Source organism: Elephas maximus, chromosome 17, assembly GCF_024166365.1.
Source record: "Elephas maximus indicus isolate mEleMax1 chromosome 17, mEleMax1 primary haplotype, whole genome shotgun sequence".
Lineage (NCBI taxonomy): Eukaryota > Metazoa > Chordata > Mammalia > Proboscidea > Elephantidae > Elephas > Elephas maximus.
The window spans coordinates 27,344,581-27,362,862 of NC_064835.1; positions in this window are offsets into that span (position 1 = coordinate 27,344,581).

The following is an 18,282-nucleotide window of genomic DNA, read 5'->3' on the forward strand; positions in this document are numbered from 1 at the left end:
CAAAAAGACAAATAACCCAATTAAAAAATGGTCAAAGGATATGAACAGGAACTTCACTACAGAAGACATTCAGGCAGCTAACAGATACATGAGGAAATGCTCACAATCATTAGCCTTTAGAGAAATGCAAATCAAAGCTACAATGAGATTCCATTTCACCCCAACAAGGCTGGCATTAATCCAAAAAAGACAAGATAATAAAGGCTGTGGAGAGATTGGAACACTTATACACTGCTGGTGGGAATGTAAAATGGTACAACTACTTTGGAAATCGATTTGGCACTTCCTTAAAAAGCTAGAAATAGAACTACCATATGATCCAGCAATCCCACTCCTTGGAATATACCCTAGAGAAATGAGAGCCTTTATATTAACAGATATATGCACACCTATGTTCATTGCAGCACTGTTTATAATAGCAAAAAGTTGGAAGCAACCAATGGGTGAATGGATAAATTATGGTATATTCACACAATGGAATACTATGTATGGATAAAGAACAATGATGAATCCGCGAAACATTTCATAACATGGAGGAATCTGGAAGGCATTGTGCTGAATGAAATTAATCAGTTGCATAAGGACAAATATTGTATGAGACCACTATTATAAAAAAAAAATTTTTTTTTTATTAGAAGAACTTGAAAAATGGTTTAAACACAGAAGAAAATATTCTTTGATGGTTCTGGGGGGGGATGGAGGAAGGGAGAGGAGTTTTCACTAATTAGATAGTAGATAAGAACTATTTTAGGTGAAGGGAAAGACAACACGCAATACAGGCGAGGTCAGCACAACTGGACTAAACCAAAAGCAAAGAAGTTTCCTGAATAAACAGAACGCTTCGAAGGCTAGTGTAGCAGGGTCGGGGGTTTGGGGACCATGGCTTCAGGGGACGTCTAAGTCAATTGGTATAATAAAATCTATTAAGAAAACATTCTGCATTCCACTTTGGAGAGTGGCAACTGGGGTCTTAAATGTTTGCAAGCAGTCCTCTAAGATGAATCCATTGGTCTCAACCCACCTGGAGCAAAGGAGAATGAAGAATTCCAAATACAAAAGGTAATTATGAGCCCAAGAGACAGAAAGGGCCACATAAACCAAAGACTATATCAGCCTGAGCCTAGAAGAACTAGATCGTGCCCAGCTAGAACCAATGTCCCCCATGAGAGGTAACACAACAGAGAACCCCTGATGGAATAGGAAAGCAGTGGGATGCAGACTTCAAATTCTGGTAAAAAAAAAGAGCAGACTTAATGGTCTGATTGAGACTAGAAGGACCCTGGAGGTCATGGTCCCCAGATCTTCCGCTGGCCCAGGACAGGAACCATTCCCAAATCCAACTCTTCAGACAGGGATTGGACTGGACTATGGGATAGAATATGATACTGGTGAAGAGTGAGCTTCTTGGATCAAGTAGACGCATGAGACTCTGTAGGCACCTACTGTCTGGAGAGGAGATGAGAGGGTAGGGGGGGTCAGAAGCTGGCCAAATGGACATGAAAACAGAGTGGAGGGAAGGAGTGTGCTGTCTCATTAGAGGCAGAGCAACTAGGAGTATATAAAAAGATATAGCACGGTATATATAAATTTTTGTATGAGAGACTGACTTGATTTTAAACTTTCATTTAAAGCGCAATTAAAAAAAAAAAAAAAACCCTGGCAGCAACAAAAACAACAGGGCATGCTTGTAGGTTGTGTGTACTAAACCACATGATTTGAAGCATCATTGTATTTGGGTAATAATGACAGCTCTGACTGGAGCACCTTAGAAGGTTCAAAAGTAAATTAGCACAGAGTTCTAGCCTTGTAAGTATACTGATACATGTAAGCTGAGCTTACAAAAAACGTTTTTGTTGTTATAACTAAGTACAGAGATATTTTTATAAAAAATAATAGATTTCTGCTGAAACACTGCACAAAAATTTTGTAGGCAGTCATTTTGGTGTCACCCCCTCTGGCAGTGTCACCCAGTGTGGTCTGCACCTGCCCCCCCCACCCCGCACCCGCTAGTGACGGCACTGTCTGGGAGTTGGTTCTGCTGGATGCTAGAAATTCTGGTCTTTATGAAATCCTCCTCCCCACTGTCTGGCTTCAGAGTGGAGGTCAGCTTTTCTTCACGACACCATCACAATCTTGAGTCAACTTCCTTCATAGTGAAGCAGGTTCATGGTACTTTTCCCTCCACATCCCGAGGTACAGACACAGCACAAGGGATACCTAGGTTGTATTTCAGTACCTTATTTGAACAATTAAGGTATACGCATGGTAAGCACGCTTATGTGTGTGTCGGGATACTGGATCTGTTAAAAGTCAAATTTTCACAATATTATATTTGCGTATGAACTTGTTAGCTTTACTGTTCAGTTCATAAACCAGGTAACAGCTCTGGGACTCTGATAAGAGTCCTGAAGCGTTGTACAGGATGACAGGGTTTTGTAACAGCAGACAAAAGGGAAACAGGGAAACTATACACTGGGCAATTTTCGGATTGGCTGGTGACATTTTCTCTCCTTATTAGGGATCATGGGGAAATTGTTGAATCAGAGTAAACTGACCAATCAAGGTCTGATTGGTTATCTTCAGTTTCCATTTCCAGGGAGAGTCAATTGTTTCGGTTGGATTTGGGCTCCTGGGAAATTTAGGAATTTATATGAAATAGAAACCTAGGTTTTGGTTTTGCTGACATGGGGTCAAGCACAACCAAGCCCATTTTGGGCCTAGTTTCATTGGATTATCATTCCAGAATTAAAAATTAGTAAAATAGGAGGGCGGAGCCAAGATGGCGGACTAGGCAGACACTACCTCGGATCCCTCTTACAACAAAGACACGGAAAAACAAGTGAATCGATCACATACATAACAATCTACAAACCCTGAACAACAAACACAGATTTAGAGACGGAGAACGAACTAATACGGGGAAGCAGCAATTGCTTCCAGAGCCTGGAGCCAGTGCACCAGTCAGGTACGGCACGAGCACAGAGAGCTGCTCCACCCCCATGAACTAACCCCGGGAGGGGGACCAGCCGGTTCCGCGGGCGGTGTGGGACGCAGCTGGTAGGAGAAGTCCCCGGGAGGCAGTGACTGGTCTCGGAGCAGGAAGAGCAGTGTCCCAGGCGGGCAACCATCCCGCCGGGATTTGGACTGGACGCAGGTACGGCATAAACACGGAGAACTGCTCCACCCCCCTGAACTAACCCCGGGAAGGGGCCCAGCCGGGTCGCGTGGGCGGCGTGGGACGCAGCCGATAGGAGAAGTCCCCAGGAGGCAGCGACTGGTATTGGAGCAGGGAGATCAGCGTCCCAGCCGGGACACTTGGTCACGGCACAAGCACGGGGAGCTGCTCCACCCATCTGAACTAACCCCGGGAGGCGGCCCAACTGGTTCGCGGAGGCGGCACGGCCACGCGGCTGGAGGGACGAGAAGTCCCCGGGAGGCAGCGACTGATTTTGGAGTCGAGAGGGCACCGTCCCAGTAGGGGAGCCTTGACGCTGGGCATGCGGCTGGAAGCAGAGGATCTGACCGTGACTCCAGCGGGCCAGACCCCCCGGGGGCAATCTCCACACAGCCAGCACACATAGGCGACGCGCCCGCGGGAATCTCAGATATAATAGTCATTCCAGGCAAGACAAGCAACTCTGGCTATATTCTGAGGTGCTACTCTCCTATCTCTCTGTTCCCTCCCCCATCCTCCCCAGGCGGCTTCATTAACATCCGAATAGCCTGAGCCAGAGGGAGAACTCTGATACGGATCTGATTGCATTTTTTTTTTAGCGGATTTTCTGGAAAAACTAGTTTCCCAGTGATGGCTCGGAGACAACAATCCATATCAAACCACTTAAAGAAGCAGACCATGACAGCTTCTCCAACCCCCCAAACAAAAGAATCAAAATCTTTCCCAAATGAAGATACAATCCTGGAATTATCAGATACAGAATATAAAAAACTAATTTACAGAATGCTTAAAGATATCACAAATGAAATTAGGATAACTGCAGAAAAAGCCAAGGAACACACCAATAAAACTGTTGAAGAACTCAAAAAGATTATTCAAGAACATAGTGGAAAAATTAATAAGTTGCAAGAATCCATAGAGAGACAACATGTAGAAATCCAAAAGATTAACAATAAAATAACAGAATTAGACAACGCACTAGGAAGTCAGAGGAGCAGACTCGAGCAATTAGAATGCAGACTGGGACATCTGGAGGACAAGGGAATCAATACCAACATAGCTGAAAAAAAATCAGATAAAAGAATTAAAAAAAATGAAGAAACCCTAAGAATCATGTGGGACTCTATGAAGAAGGATGACCTGCGGGTGATTGGAGTCCCAGAACAGGGAGGGATAACAGAAAACACAGAGAGAATAGTTGAAGAACTCCTGACAGAAAACTTCCCTGACATCATGAAAGACGAAAGGATATCTATCCAAGATGCTCATCGAACCCCATTTAAGATTGATCCAAAAAGAAAAACACCAAGACATATTATCATCAAACTCACCAAAACCAAAGATAAACAGAAAATTTTAAAAGCAGCCAGGGAGAAAAGAAAGGTTTCCTTCAAGGGAGAATCAATAAGAATAAGTTCAGACTACTCAGCAGAAACCATGCAGGCAAGAAGGGAATGGGACGACATATACAGAACACTGAAGAAGAAAAACTGCCAGCCAAGGATCATATATCCAGCAAAACTCTCTCTGAAATATGAAGGCGAAATTAAGATATTTACAGACAAACACAAGTTTAGAGAATTTGCAAAAACCAAACCAAAGCTACAAGAAATACTGAAGGATATTGTTTGGTCAGAGAACCAATAATATCAGATATCAACACAACACAAGGTCATAAAACAGAACGTCCTGATATCAACTCAAATAGGGAAATCACAAAAACAAACAAATTAAGATTAATTAAAAAAAAAAATACACATAACAGGGAATCATGGAACTCAATGGGTAAAAGATCACAATAATCAAAAAGAGGGACTAAATACAGGAGGCATTGAACTGCCATATGGAGAGTGATACAAGGCGATATAGAACAATACAAGTTAGGTTTTTGCTTAGAAAAATAGGGGTAAATAATAAGGTAACCACAAAAAGGTATAACAACTCTATAACTCAAGATAAAAGTCAAGAAAAACGTAACGACTCAACTAGCATAAAGTCAAACACTATGAAAATGAGGATCTCACAATTTACTAAGAAAAACGCCTCAGCACAAAAAAGTATGTGGAAAAATGAAATTGTCAACAACACACATAAAAAGGCATCAAAATGACAGCACTAAAAACTTATTTATCTATAATTACCCTGAATGTAAATGGACTAAATGCACCAATAAAGAGACAGAGTCACAGACTGGATAAAGAAACACGATCCATCTATATGCTGCCTACAAGAGACACACCTTAGACTTAGAGACACAAACAAACTAAAACTCAAAGGATGGAAAAAAGTATATCAAGCAAACAATAAGCAAAAAAGAAGAGGAGTAGCAATATTGATTTCTGACAAAATACACTTTAGACTTAAATCCACCACAAAGGATAAAGAAGGACACTATATAATGATAAAAGGGACAATTGATCAGGAAGACATAACCATATTAAATATTTATGCACCCAATGACAGGGCTGCAAGATACATAAATCAAATTTTAACAGAATTGAAAAGTGAGATAGATACCTCCACAATTATAGTAGGAGACTTCAACACACCACTTTCGGAGAAGGACAGGACATCCAGTAAGAAGCTCAATAGAGACACGGAAGATCTAATTACAACAATCAACCAACTTGACCTCATAGACTTATACAGAACTCTCCACCCAACTGCTGCAAAATATACTTTTTTTTCTAGCGCACATGGAACATTCTCTAGAATAGACCACATATTAGGTCATAAAACAAACCTTTGCAGAGTCCAAAACATCGAAATATTACAAAGCATCTTCTCAGACCACAAGGCAATAAAACTAGAGATCAATAACAGAAAAACTAGGGAAAAGAAATCAAATACTTGGAAAATGAACAATACCCTCCTGAAAAAAGACTGGGTTATAGAAGACATCAAGGAGGGAATAAGGAAATTCTTAGAAAGCAACGAGAATGAAAATACTTCCTATCAAAACCTCTGGGACACAGCAAAAGCAGTGCTCAGAGGCCAATTTATATCAATAAATGCACACATACAAAAAGAAGAAAGAGCCAAAATCAGAGAACTGTCTCTACAACTTGAACAAATAGAAACTGAGCAACAAAAGAATCCATCAGGCACCAGAAGAAAACAAATAATAAAAATTAGAGCTGAACTAAATGAATTAGAGAACAGAAAAACAATTGAAAGAATTAACAAAGCCAAAAGCTGGTTCTTTGAAAAAATTAACAAAATTGATAAACCATTGGCTAGACTGACTAAAGGAAAGGAAACAAATAACCCGAATAAGAAACGAGAAGGACCACATCACAACAGAACCAAATGAAATTAAAAGAATCATTTCAGATTATTATGAAAAATTGTACTCTAACAAATTTGAAAACCTAGAAGAAATGGATGAATTCCTGGAAAAACACTACCTACCTAAACTAACACATTCAGAAGTAGAACAACTAAATAGACCCATAACAAAAAAAGAGATTGAAACGGTAATCAAAAAACTCCCAACAAAAAAAAGCCCTGGCCCGGACGGCTTCATTGCAGAGTTCTACCAAACTTTCAGAGAAGAGTTAACACCACTACTTCTGAAGGTATTCCAAAGCATAGAAAATGACGGAATACTACCCAACTCATTCTATGAAGCCACCATCTCCCTGATACCAAAACCAGGTAAAGACATTACAAAAAAAGAAAATTATAGACCTATATCCCTCATGAACATTGATGCAAAAATCCTCAACAAAATTCTAGCCAATAGAATCCAACAACACATCAAAAAAATAATTCACCCTGATCAAGTGGGATTTATACCAGGTATGCAAGGCTGGTTTAATATCAGAAAAACCATTAATGTAATCCATCACATTAATAAAACAAAAGACAAAAACCACATGATCTTATCAATTGATGCAGAAAAGGCATTTGACAAAGTCCAACACCCATTTATGATAAAAACTCTTACCAAAATAGGAATGGAAGGAAAATTCCTCAACATAATAAAGGGCATCTATGCAAAGGCAACAGCCAATATCACTCTAAATGGAGAGAACCTGAAAGCATTTCCCTTGAGAACGGGAACCAGACAAGGATGCCCTATATCACCACTCTTATTCAACATCGTGCTGGAAGTCCTAGCCAGGGCAATTAGGCTAGACAAAGAAATAAAAGGTATCCGGATTGGCAAGGAAGAAGTAAAGTTATCACTATTTGCAGATGACATGATTATATACACAGAAAACCCTAAGGAATCCTCCACAAAACTACTGAAACTAATAGAAGAGTTTGGCAGAGTCTCAGGTTATAAAATAAACATACAAAAATCACTTGGATTCCTCTACATCAACAAAAAGAACACCGAAGAGGAAATAACCAAATCAATACCATTCACTGTAGCCCCCAAGAAGATAAGATACTTAGGAATAAATCTTACCAAGGATGTAAAAGACCTATACAAAGAAAACTACAAAGCTCTACTACAAGAAATTCAAAAGGACATACTTAAGTGGAAAAACATACCTTACTCATGGATAGGAAGACTTAACATAGTAAAAATGTCTATTCTACCAAAAGCCATCTATACATTTAACGCACTTCCGATCCAAATTCCAATGTCATATTTTAAGGGGATAGAGAAACAAATCACCAATTTCATATGGAAGGGAAAGAAGCCCCGGATAAGCAAAGCACTACTGAAAAAGAAGAAGAAAGTGGGAGGCCTCACTTTACCTGACTTCAGAACCTATTATACAGCCACAGTAGTCAAAACAGCCTGGTACTGGTACAACAACAGGCACATAGACCAGTGGAACAGAATTGAGAACCCAGACATAGATCCATCCACGTATGAGCAGCTGATATTTGACAAAGGACCAGTGTCAATTAATTGGGGAAAAGATAGCCTTTTTAACAAATGGTGCTGGCATAACTGGATATCCATTTGCAAAAAAATGAAACAGGACCCATACCTCACACCATGCACAAAAACTAACTCCAAGTGGATCAAAGACCTAAACATAAAGACTAAAACGATAAAGATCATGGAAGAAAAAATTGGGAGAACCCTAGGAGCCCTAATACAAGGCATAAACAGAATACAAAACATTACCAAAAATGATGAAGAGAAACCCGATAACTGGGAGCTCCTAAAAATCAAACACCTATGCTCATCTAAAGATTTCTCCAAAAGAGTAAAAAGACCACCTACAGATTGGGAAAGAATTTTCAGCTATGACATCTCCGACCAGCGCCTGATCTCTAAAATCTACATGATTCTGTCAAAACTCAACCACAAAAAGACAAACAACCCAATCAAGAAGTGGGCAAAGGATATGAACACGCACTTCACTAAAGAAGATATTCGGGCAGCTAACAGATACATGAGAAAATGCTCTCGATCATTAGCCATTAGAGAAATGCAAATTAAAACTACGATGAGATTCCATCTCACACCAGCAAGGCTGGCATTAATCCAAAAAACACAAAATAATAAATGTTGGAGAGGCTGCGGAGAGATTGGAACTCTCATACACTGCTGGTGGGAATGTAAAATGGTACAACCACTTTGGAAATCTATCTGGCGTTATCTTAAACAGTTAGAAATAGAACTACCATACAACTCAGAAATCCCACTCCTGGGAATATACCCTAGAGATACAAGAGCCTTCATACAAACAGATATATGCACACCCATGTTTATTGCAGCTCTGTATACAATAGCAAAAAGTTGGAAGCAACCAAGGTGTCCATCAACGGATGAATGGGTAAATAAATTGTGGTATATTCACACAATGGAATACTACCCATCGATAAAGAACAGTGAAGAATCTGTGAAACATTTCATAACATGGAGGAACCTGGAAGGCATTATGCTGAGCGAAATTAGTCAGAGGCAAAAGGACAAATATTGTATAAGACCACTATTATAAGATCTTGAGAAATAGTAAACCTGAGAAGAACACATACTTTTGTGGTTACAAGGGGGGGAGGGAGGGAGGGTGGGAGAGGGTTTTTTATTGATTAATCAGTAGATAAGAACTGCTTTAGGTGAAGGGAAAGACAACACTCAATACATGGAAGGTCAGCTCAATTGGCCTGGACCAAAAGCAAAGAAGTTTCCGGGATAAAATGAATGCTTCAAAGGTCAGCGGAGCAAGCGCGGGGGTCTGAGGAACATGGTTTGCGGGGACTTCTAAGTCAATTGGCAAAATAATTCTATTATGAAATCATTCTGCATCCCACTTTGAAATGTGGCGTCTGGGGTCTTAAATGCTAACAAGCGGCCATCTAAGATGCCTCAGTTGTTCTCAACCCACCTGGATCAAAGGAGAATGAAGAACACCAAGGCCACACGACAACTAAGAGCCCAAGAGACAGAAAGGGCCACATGAACCAGAGACCTACACCATCCTGAGACCAGAAGAACTAGTTGGTGCCCGGGCACAATCGATGACTGCCCTGACAGGGAGCACAGCAGAGGACCCCTGAGGGAGCAGGAGATCAGTGGGATACAGACCCCAAATTCTCATAAAAAGACCAAACTTAATGGTCTGACTGAGACTAGAGGAATCCCGGCAGCCATGGTCCCCAGACCTTCTGTTGGCACAGGACAGGAACCATCCCCGAAGACAACTCATCAGACATGAAAGGGACTGGTCAGCGGGGGGGAGAGAGATGCTGATGAAGAGTGAACTAATTATATCAGGTGGACACTTGAGAGTGTGTTGGCAACTCTTGTCTGGAGGGGGGATGGGAGGATAGAGAGAGAGGGAAGCCGGCAAAATTGTCAAGAAAGGAGAGACTGAAAGGGCTGACTCAAGAGGGGGAGAACAAGTGGGAGTAGGGAGTGAGATGTATGTGAACTTATATGTGACAGACTGATTGGATTTGTAAACGTTCACTTGAAGCTTAATAAAAGTTATAAAAAAAAAAATGGAAAAAAAAATTAGTAAAATAAACAAGTGCCAGAATCCATATTTTCTGCCCTCTGGGAGTCTGCCCTCAGCTGCCTCTCTTTGGACTCCAAGTACAACTCTGCTACAATGGCCAGCTCTGCTCTCACCATGGAGTGGGCCTCTTCTATGCCAAATGAATCCCCAATTTGTCTCAGCACCACAGGCATGAAAGAAACAGTTCTCCTAAGAGAAAACACAAAGTGCGCAGACACAAGACCAACCCACACACACACAAATAAGTTTTTGAGTTATGCTGAGCAACTTCACTCAGTTTCTGGAATATGAATTTCACAATAGAGCCTTTGCTTTACTTTCCTGTAACCTAAATTCCCATTAAAGTTTTATTGCAACCCTCCAGCCACCTTCAAAACAAAGGCACAGTCTACCTCAAAAGTAAATTCAAGTCTCCAGTTACAGGAAAATGTTTTAAATATTTAAAGCATAACTCTTGCCCTTGCAAATTTAAAAGACAATTTACCATCATGAGCTAATAAAATGTCAGTAAATCCTGGGATCCAGTCTAAACCAGAGCATCCCATTACAACATTACCAAACCAAACCCACTGCCATTGAGTCTCAATTCCGACTCATAACAGCCCTATAGAACAGAGCATAACTGCCCCACAGGGTTTCCAAGGAGCGGCTGGTGGATTCTAACTGCTGACCTTTTAGTTCTCAGTCATAGTATTTAATCACTGCACCACCAGGGCTCCAAGGGATAGAAGGAAATGCAATAATCTCACAGAATTCCTGTCTCACCAGAGACACTAAGTGGCAGCTCATGTGCTTCTTTGAAGCCACCTTGTACTGTTGGCACCCAGTTATGATACAGGCTGGCACATAAGAGATTCTTATTAAATTTGAAATAATCATCATAAAAGCTGGCACTAATTTCTTATATCTGTGTTTATTCCACAGTTTCCAGGTATTATCTCGACCTCTTGTTAAATGAACGTACTTGGGAAAACACAACCACTCAGAGGACCCAAAGGGCGAGTCATTTTTCCATGACCTTAATAGTTAATCTGTTTCCATAAGCAAAGTTGGTTCATTCAATGCACCAAACTCACACTTCAGGTCACAGAAAGTTGTTTGACATTAATTAGAGTCAGAACGTGAAAGGCCATTCAGCAGGCTTGGTGGGTCATGAATCACCTTGTTCCACCAAGCTCTAAAACCAAAGAAAACTCCCGGTAGCTATGTTGTGTTGATGTGAATTGACAAGTATAATTACAAGGATATGCTTAAGTACCTGACTTAAAAAGAGACTCCTATGGGGGACTTCACTGTTGACCAGTAGAAAAACAAAGTGCCCCTGCTCATAAACTTATGTGGACATATCTTTCTTTCAACACGGAAAGTTTGGGCTATGAGCAAAACTGATTTTTTAAGTAGGTAAGAAGCAAGAGAAACTAAGTCAGATACTCATAGATTATAAAGCAAATCATTTTTTCCCCCAGAATTCATCAGCCCTTTTTTTTTTTAACTTTTATTGAGCTTCAAGTAAACGTTTACAAATCAAGTCAGACTGTCACATATAAGTTTATATACACCTTACTTCATACTCCCACTTGCTCTCCCCCTACTGAGTCAGCCCTTCCAGTCTTTCCTTTCGTGACAATTTTGCCAGCTTCCAACTCTCTCTATCCTCCCATCCCCCCTCCAGACAGGAGTTGCCAACACAGTCTCAAGTGTCCACCTGATACAATAGCTCACTCTTCATCAGCATCTCTCTCCTACCCACTGTCCAGTCCCTTCCATGTCTGATGGGTTGTCTTCGGGAATGGTTCCTGTCCTGGACCAACAGAAGGTTTGGGGACCATGACCGCTGGGATTCCTCTAGTCTCAGTCAGACCATTATGTATGGTCTTTTTATGAGAATTTGGGGTCTGCATCCCACTGATCTCCTGCTCCCTCAGGGGTTCTCTGTTGTGCTCCCTGTCAGGGCAGTCATCGGTTGTGGCCGGGCACCAACTAGTTCTTCTGGTCTCAGGATGATGTAAGTCTCTGGTTCATGTGGCCCTTTCTGTCTCTTGGGCTCATAGTTATCATGTGACCTTGGTGTTCTTCATTCTCCTTTGATCCAGGTGGGTTGAGACCAATTGATGCTTCATAGATGGCCGCTTGTTAGCATTTAAGACCCCAGACGCCACCTTTCAAAGTAGGATGCAGAATGATTTCATAATAGAATTATTTTGCCAGTTGACTTTGAAGTCCCCTTAAACCATGGTCCCCAAACCCCCACTCTTGCTCCACTGACCTTTGAAGCATTCAGTTTATCCAGGAAACTTCTTTGCTTTTGGTCCAGTCCAGTTGAGCTGACCTTCCATGTATTGAGTATTGTCCTTCCCTTCACCTAAAGCAGATCTTATCTACTAACTAATCGGTAAAAAAACCCTCTCCCACCCTCCCTCCCTCCCCCCCTCATAACCACAAAAGTATGTGTTCTTCTCAGTTTATACTATTTCTCAAGATCTTATAATAGTGGTCTTATACAATATTTGTCCTTTTGCCTCTGACTAATTTCGCTCAGCATAATGCCTTCCAGGTTCCTCCATGTTATGAAATGTTTCACAGATTCTTCACTGTTCTTTATCGATGCGTAGTATTCCATTGTGTGAATATACCACAATTTATTTATTCATTCATCCGTTGATGGACACCTTGGTTGCTTCCAGCTTTTTGCTATTGTAAACAGAGCTGCAATAAACACGGGTGTGCATATATCTGTTCATGTAAAGGCTCTTATTTCTCTGGGGTATATTCCGAGGAGTGGGATTTCTGGGTTGTATGGTAGTTCTATTTCTAACTGTTTAAGATAACGCCAGATAGATTTCCAAAGTGGTTGTACCATTTTACATTCCCACCAGCAGTGTATGAGAGTTCCAATCTCTCCGCAGCCTCTCCAACATTTATTATTTTGTGTTTTTTGGATTAATGCCAGCCTTGCTGGTGTGAGATGGAATCTCATCGTAGTTTTAATTTGCATTTCTCTAATGGCTAATGATCGAGAGCATTTTCTCATGTATCTGTTAGCTGCCCGAATATCTTCTTTAGTGAAGTGCGTGTTCATATCCTTTGCTCACTTCTTGATTGGGTTGTTTGTCTTTTTGTGGTTGAGTTTTAACAGAATCATATAGATTTTAGAGATCAGGTGCTGGTCGGAGATGTCATAGCTGAAAATTCTTTCCCAGTCTGTAGGTGGTCTTTTTACTCTTTTGGAGAAGTCTTTAGATGAGCATAGGTGTTTGATTTTTAGGAGCTCCCAGTTATCGGGTTTCTCTTCATCATTTTTGGTAATGTTTTGTATTCTGTTTATGCCTTGTATTAGGGCTCCTAAGGTTGTCCCTATTTTTTCTTCCATGATCTTTATCGTTTTAGTCTTTATGTTTAGGTCTTTGATCCACTTGGAGTTAGTTTTTGTGCATGGTGTGAGGTATGGGTCCTGTTTCATTTTTTTGCAAATGGATATCCAGTTATGCCAGCACCATTTGTTAAGACTATCTTTTCCCCAATTAACTGACACTGGGCCTTTCTCAAAAATCAGCTGCTCATATGTGGATGGATTTATATCTGGCTTCTCAATTCTGTTGCATTGGTCTATGTGCCTGTTGTTGTACCAGTACCAGGCTGTTTTGACTACTGTGGCTGTATAATAGGTTCTGAAATCAGGTAGAATGAGGCCTCCCACTTTCTTCTTCTTTTTCAGTAATGCTTAACTTATCCGAGGCCTCTTTCCCTTCCATATGAAGTTGGTGATTTGTTTCTCCATCACATTAAAAAGTGACATTGGAATTTGGATCGGAAGTGCATTGTATGTATAGATGGCTTTTGGTAGAATAGACATTTTTACTATATTAAGTCTTCCTATCCATGAGCAAGGTATGTTTTTCCACTTAAGTAGGTCCTTTTCAGTTTCTTGTAGTAATACTTTGTAGTTTTCTTTGTATAGGTCTTTTACATCTTTGGTAAGATTTATTCCTAAGTATTTTATCTTCTTGGGGGCTACTGTGAATGGTATTGATTTGGTGATTTCCTCTTCGATGTTCTTTTTGTTGATGTAGAGGAATCCAAGTGATTTTTGTATGTTTATCTTATAACCTGAGACTCTGCCAAACTCTTCTATTCGTTTCAGTAGTTTTCTGGAGGATTCCTTAGGGTTTTGTGTATAAGATCATGTCATCTGCAAATAGAGATAATTTTACTTCCTCCTTGCCAATCCGGATGCCCTTTATTTCTTTATCTAACCTAATTGCTCTGGCTAGGACCTCTAGCACAATGTTGAATAAGAGCAGTGATAAAGGCATCCTTGTCTGGTTACCGTTCGTAAGGGAAATGCTTTCAGGCTCTCTCCATTTAGAGTGATGTTGGCTGTTGGCTTTGTATGAAAAAAAAAATCTTTTTTTTTTTTTTTTTTATAGATGCCCTTTATTATGTTGAGGAATTTTCCTTCAATTCCTATTTTGGTGAGAGTTTTTATCATAAATGGGTGTTGGACTTTGTCAAATGCCTTTTCTGCATCAATTGATAAGATCATGTGGTTTTTGTCTTTTGTTTTATTTATATGGTGGATTACATTAATGGTTTTTCTAATATTAAACCAGCCTTGCATACCTGGTATAAATCTAACTTGGTCATGGTGGATTATTTTTTTGATATGTTGTTGAATTCTATTGGCTAGAATTTTGTTGAGGATTTTTGCATCTATGTTCATGAGGAATATAGGTCTGTAATTTTCTTTTTTTGTGATGTCTTTCCCTGGTTTTGGTATCAGGGAGATGGTGGCTTCAGAGAATGAATTAGGTAGTATTCCGTCATTTTCTATGCTTTGAAATACTTTTAGTAGTAGTGGTGTTAACTCTTCTCTGAAAGTTTGGTAGAACTCTGCAGTAAAGCCATCCAGGCCAGGGCTTTTTTTTGTTGGGAGTTTTTTGATTACCGTTTCAATCTCTTTTTTTGTTATGGGTCTATTTAGTTGTTCTACTTTTGATTGTGTTATTTTATGTAGGTAGTGTTTTTCCAGGAATTCATCCATTTCTTCTAGGTTTGCAAATTTGTTAGAGTACAATTTTTCATAATAATCTGATACTATTCTTTTCACTTGGGTCTGTTGTGATGTGGCCCATCTCGTTTCGTATTCGGGTTATTTGTTTCCTTTCCTGTATTTCTTTAGTCAGTCTGGCCAATGGTTTATCAATTTTGTTAATTTTTTCAAAGAACCAGCTTTTGGCTTTGTTAATTCTTTCAATTGTTTTTCTGTTCTCTAATTCATTTAGTTCAGCTCTAATTTTTATTATTTGTTTTCTTCTGGTGCCTGATGGATTCTTTTGTTGCTCAGTTTCTATTTGTTCAAGTTGTAGAGACAGTTCTCTGATTTTGGCTCTTTCTTCTTTTTGTATGTGTGCATTTATTGATATAAATTGGCCTCTGAGCACTGCTTTTGCTGTCTCTCAGAGGTTTTGATAGGAAGTATTTTCATTCTCCTTGCATCCTATGAATTTCCTTATTCCCTCCTTAATGTCTTCTATAACCCAGTCTTTTTTCAGGAGGGTATTGTTCATTTTCCAAGTATTTGATTTCTTTTCCCTAATTTTTCTGTTATTGATTTCCGCTTTTATGACCTTGTGGTCTGAGAAGATGCTTTGTAATATTTCGATGTTTTGGATTCTGCAAAGGTTTGTTTTATGACCTAACATATGGTCCATTCTAGAGAATGTTCCATGTGCGCTAGAAAAAAAAGTATACTTTGCAGTCGTCGGGTAGAGAGTTCTGTATAAGTCAATGAGGTGAAGTTGGTTGATTGTTCTAATTCGGTCTTCCGTGTCTCTGTTGAGCTTCTTACTGGATGTCCTGTCCTTCTCCGAAAGTGGTGTGTTAAAGTCTCCTACTGTAATTGTGGAGGTTTCTATCTCACTTTTCAGTTCTTTAAAAATTTGATTTATGTATCTTGCAGCCCTGTCATTGGGTGCATAAATATTTAATATGGTTATATCTTCCTGGTCAATTGTCCCTTTTATCATTATGTAGTGTCCTTCTTTATCCTTTGTGGTGGATTTAAGTTTAAAGTCTTTTTTGTCAGAAATTAATATTGCTACTCCTCTTCTTTTTTGCTTATTGTTTGCTTGATATATTTTTTTCCATCCTTTGAGTTTTAGTTTGTTTGTGTCTCTAAGTCTAAGGTGTGTCTCTTGTAGGCGGCATATAGACGGATCGTGTTTCTTTATCCAGTCCGAGACTCTCTGTCTCTTTATTGGTGCATTTAGTCCATTTACATCCAGCGTAATTATAGATAAGTATGTGTTTAGTGTTGTCATTTTGATGCCTTTTTATGTGTGTTGTTGACAATTTCATTTTTCCACTTACTTTTTTGTGCCGAGATGTTTTTCTTTGTGAATTGTGTGTTCCTCATTTTCATAGTATTTGACTTTATGTTTGCTGAGTCGTTAAGTTTCTCTTGGTTTCTATTTTGAGTTATGGAGTTGTTATACCTCTTTGTGGTTACCTTAATATTTACCCCTATTTTTCTAAGTAAAAACCTAACTTGTATTGTCCTATATCACCTTGTATCCCTCTCCATATGGCAGTTCTATGCTACCTGTATTTAGTCCCTCTTTTTGATTATTGTGATCTTTTACATATTGACTTCAATGATTCCCTGTTTTGAGCTTTTTTTTTTTTTAATTAATCTTAATTTGTTTTTGTGATTTCCCTGTTTGAGTTGCTATCAGGATGTTCTGTTCTGTGACCTTGTGTTGTGCTGGTATCTGATATTATTGGTTTTCTGACCAAACAATTGCCTTTAGTATTTCTTGTAGCTTTGGTTTCGTTTTTGCAAATTCTCTAAGCTTGTGTTTATCTGTAAATATCTTAATTTCGCCTTCATATTTCAGAGAGAGTTTTGCTGGATATATGATCCTTGGCTGACAGTTTTTCTCCTTCAGTGCTCCGTATATGTCATCCCATTGCCTTCTTGCCTGAGTAGTCTGAACTTATTCTTATTGATTCTCCCTTGAAGGAGACCTTTCTTTTATCCCTGGCTGCTTTTAAAATTTTCTGTTTATCTTTGGTTTTGGCAAGTTTGATGATAATATGTCTTGGTGTTTTTCTTTTTGGATCAATCTTAAATGGGGTTCGATGAGCATCTTGGATAGATATCTTTCTTCTTTCATGTTGTCAGGGAAGTTTTCTGTCAGCAGATCTTCAACTATTCTCTCTGTGTTTTCTGTTATCCCTCCCTGTTCTGGGACTCCAATCACACACAAGTTATCTTTCTTGATAGAGTCCCACATAATTCTTAGGGTTTCTTCATTTTTTTAAATTCTTTTATCTGATTTTTTTTCAGCTATGTTGGTGTTAATTCCCTGGTCCTCCAGATGTCCCAGTCTGCATTCTAATTGCTCGAGTCTGCTCCTCTGACTTCCTATTGCGTTGTCTAATTCTGTAATTTTATTGTTAATCTTTTGGAGTTCTGCATGCTGTCTCTCTATGGATTCTTGCAACTTATTAATTTTTCCACTATGTTCTTGAATAATATTTTTGAGTTCTTCAACTGTTTTATCAGTGTGTTCCTTGGCTTTTTCTGCAGATTGCCTTATTTCTTTTCTGAGGTCATCCCTGATGTCTTGAAGCATTCTGTAAATTAGTTTTTTATGTTCTGTATCTGATAATTCCAGGATTGTATCTTCATTTGGGAAAGATTTTGATTCTTTTGTTTGGAGGGTTGTAGAAGCAGTCATGGTCTGCTTCTTTGTGTGGTTTGATATCAACTGCTGTCTCCGAGCCATCACTAAGATATTGTAGTGATTTATTCTATATTTGCTCACTGAGTCTTGTTTTGTTTTCTTTCAATATACGTGGATGGGCTACTAGATTGTGCTGTCTTGACTTACTTATGACCTATTACCAGCTGGTTTGGGCTGTTACCAGATATATATGCCTGAGTCCATTCACTATTCTTGAGTAGAATCTGATTTTGGGTCATCAAGTGTGTGATGCACCCTGTCACCTATCCACCTTGAGAAGTAGTGGTGATAGTTGTGTGCACCAGATTCTAGCAGCAGCTGGGGTTCACACTCCGGGCGGGCAGGATGCTGACAGGCTTCCCCCAAGTCAGTGAGGTAGGTGTGTCTCTATTCCTAAAGCACCTTGGTGGGTGGGCTCTGCAGCTGT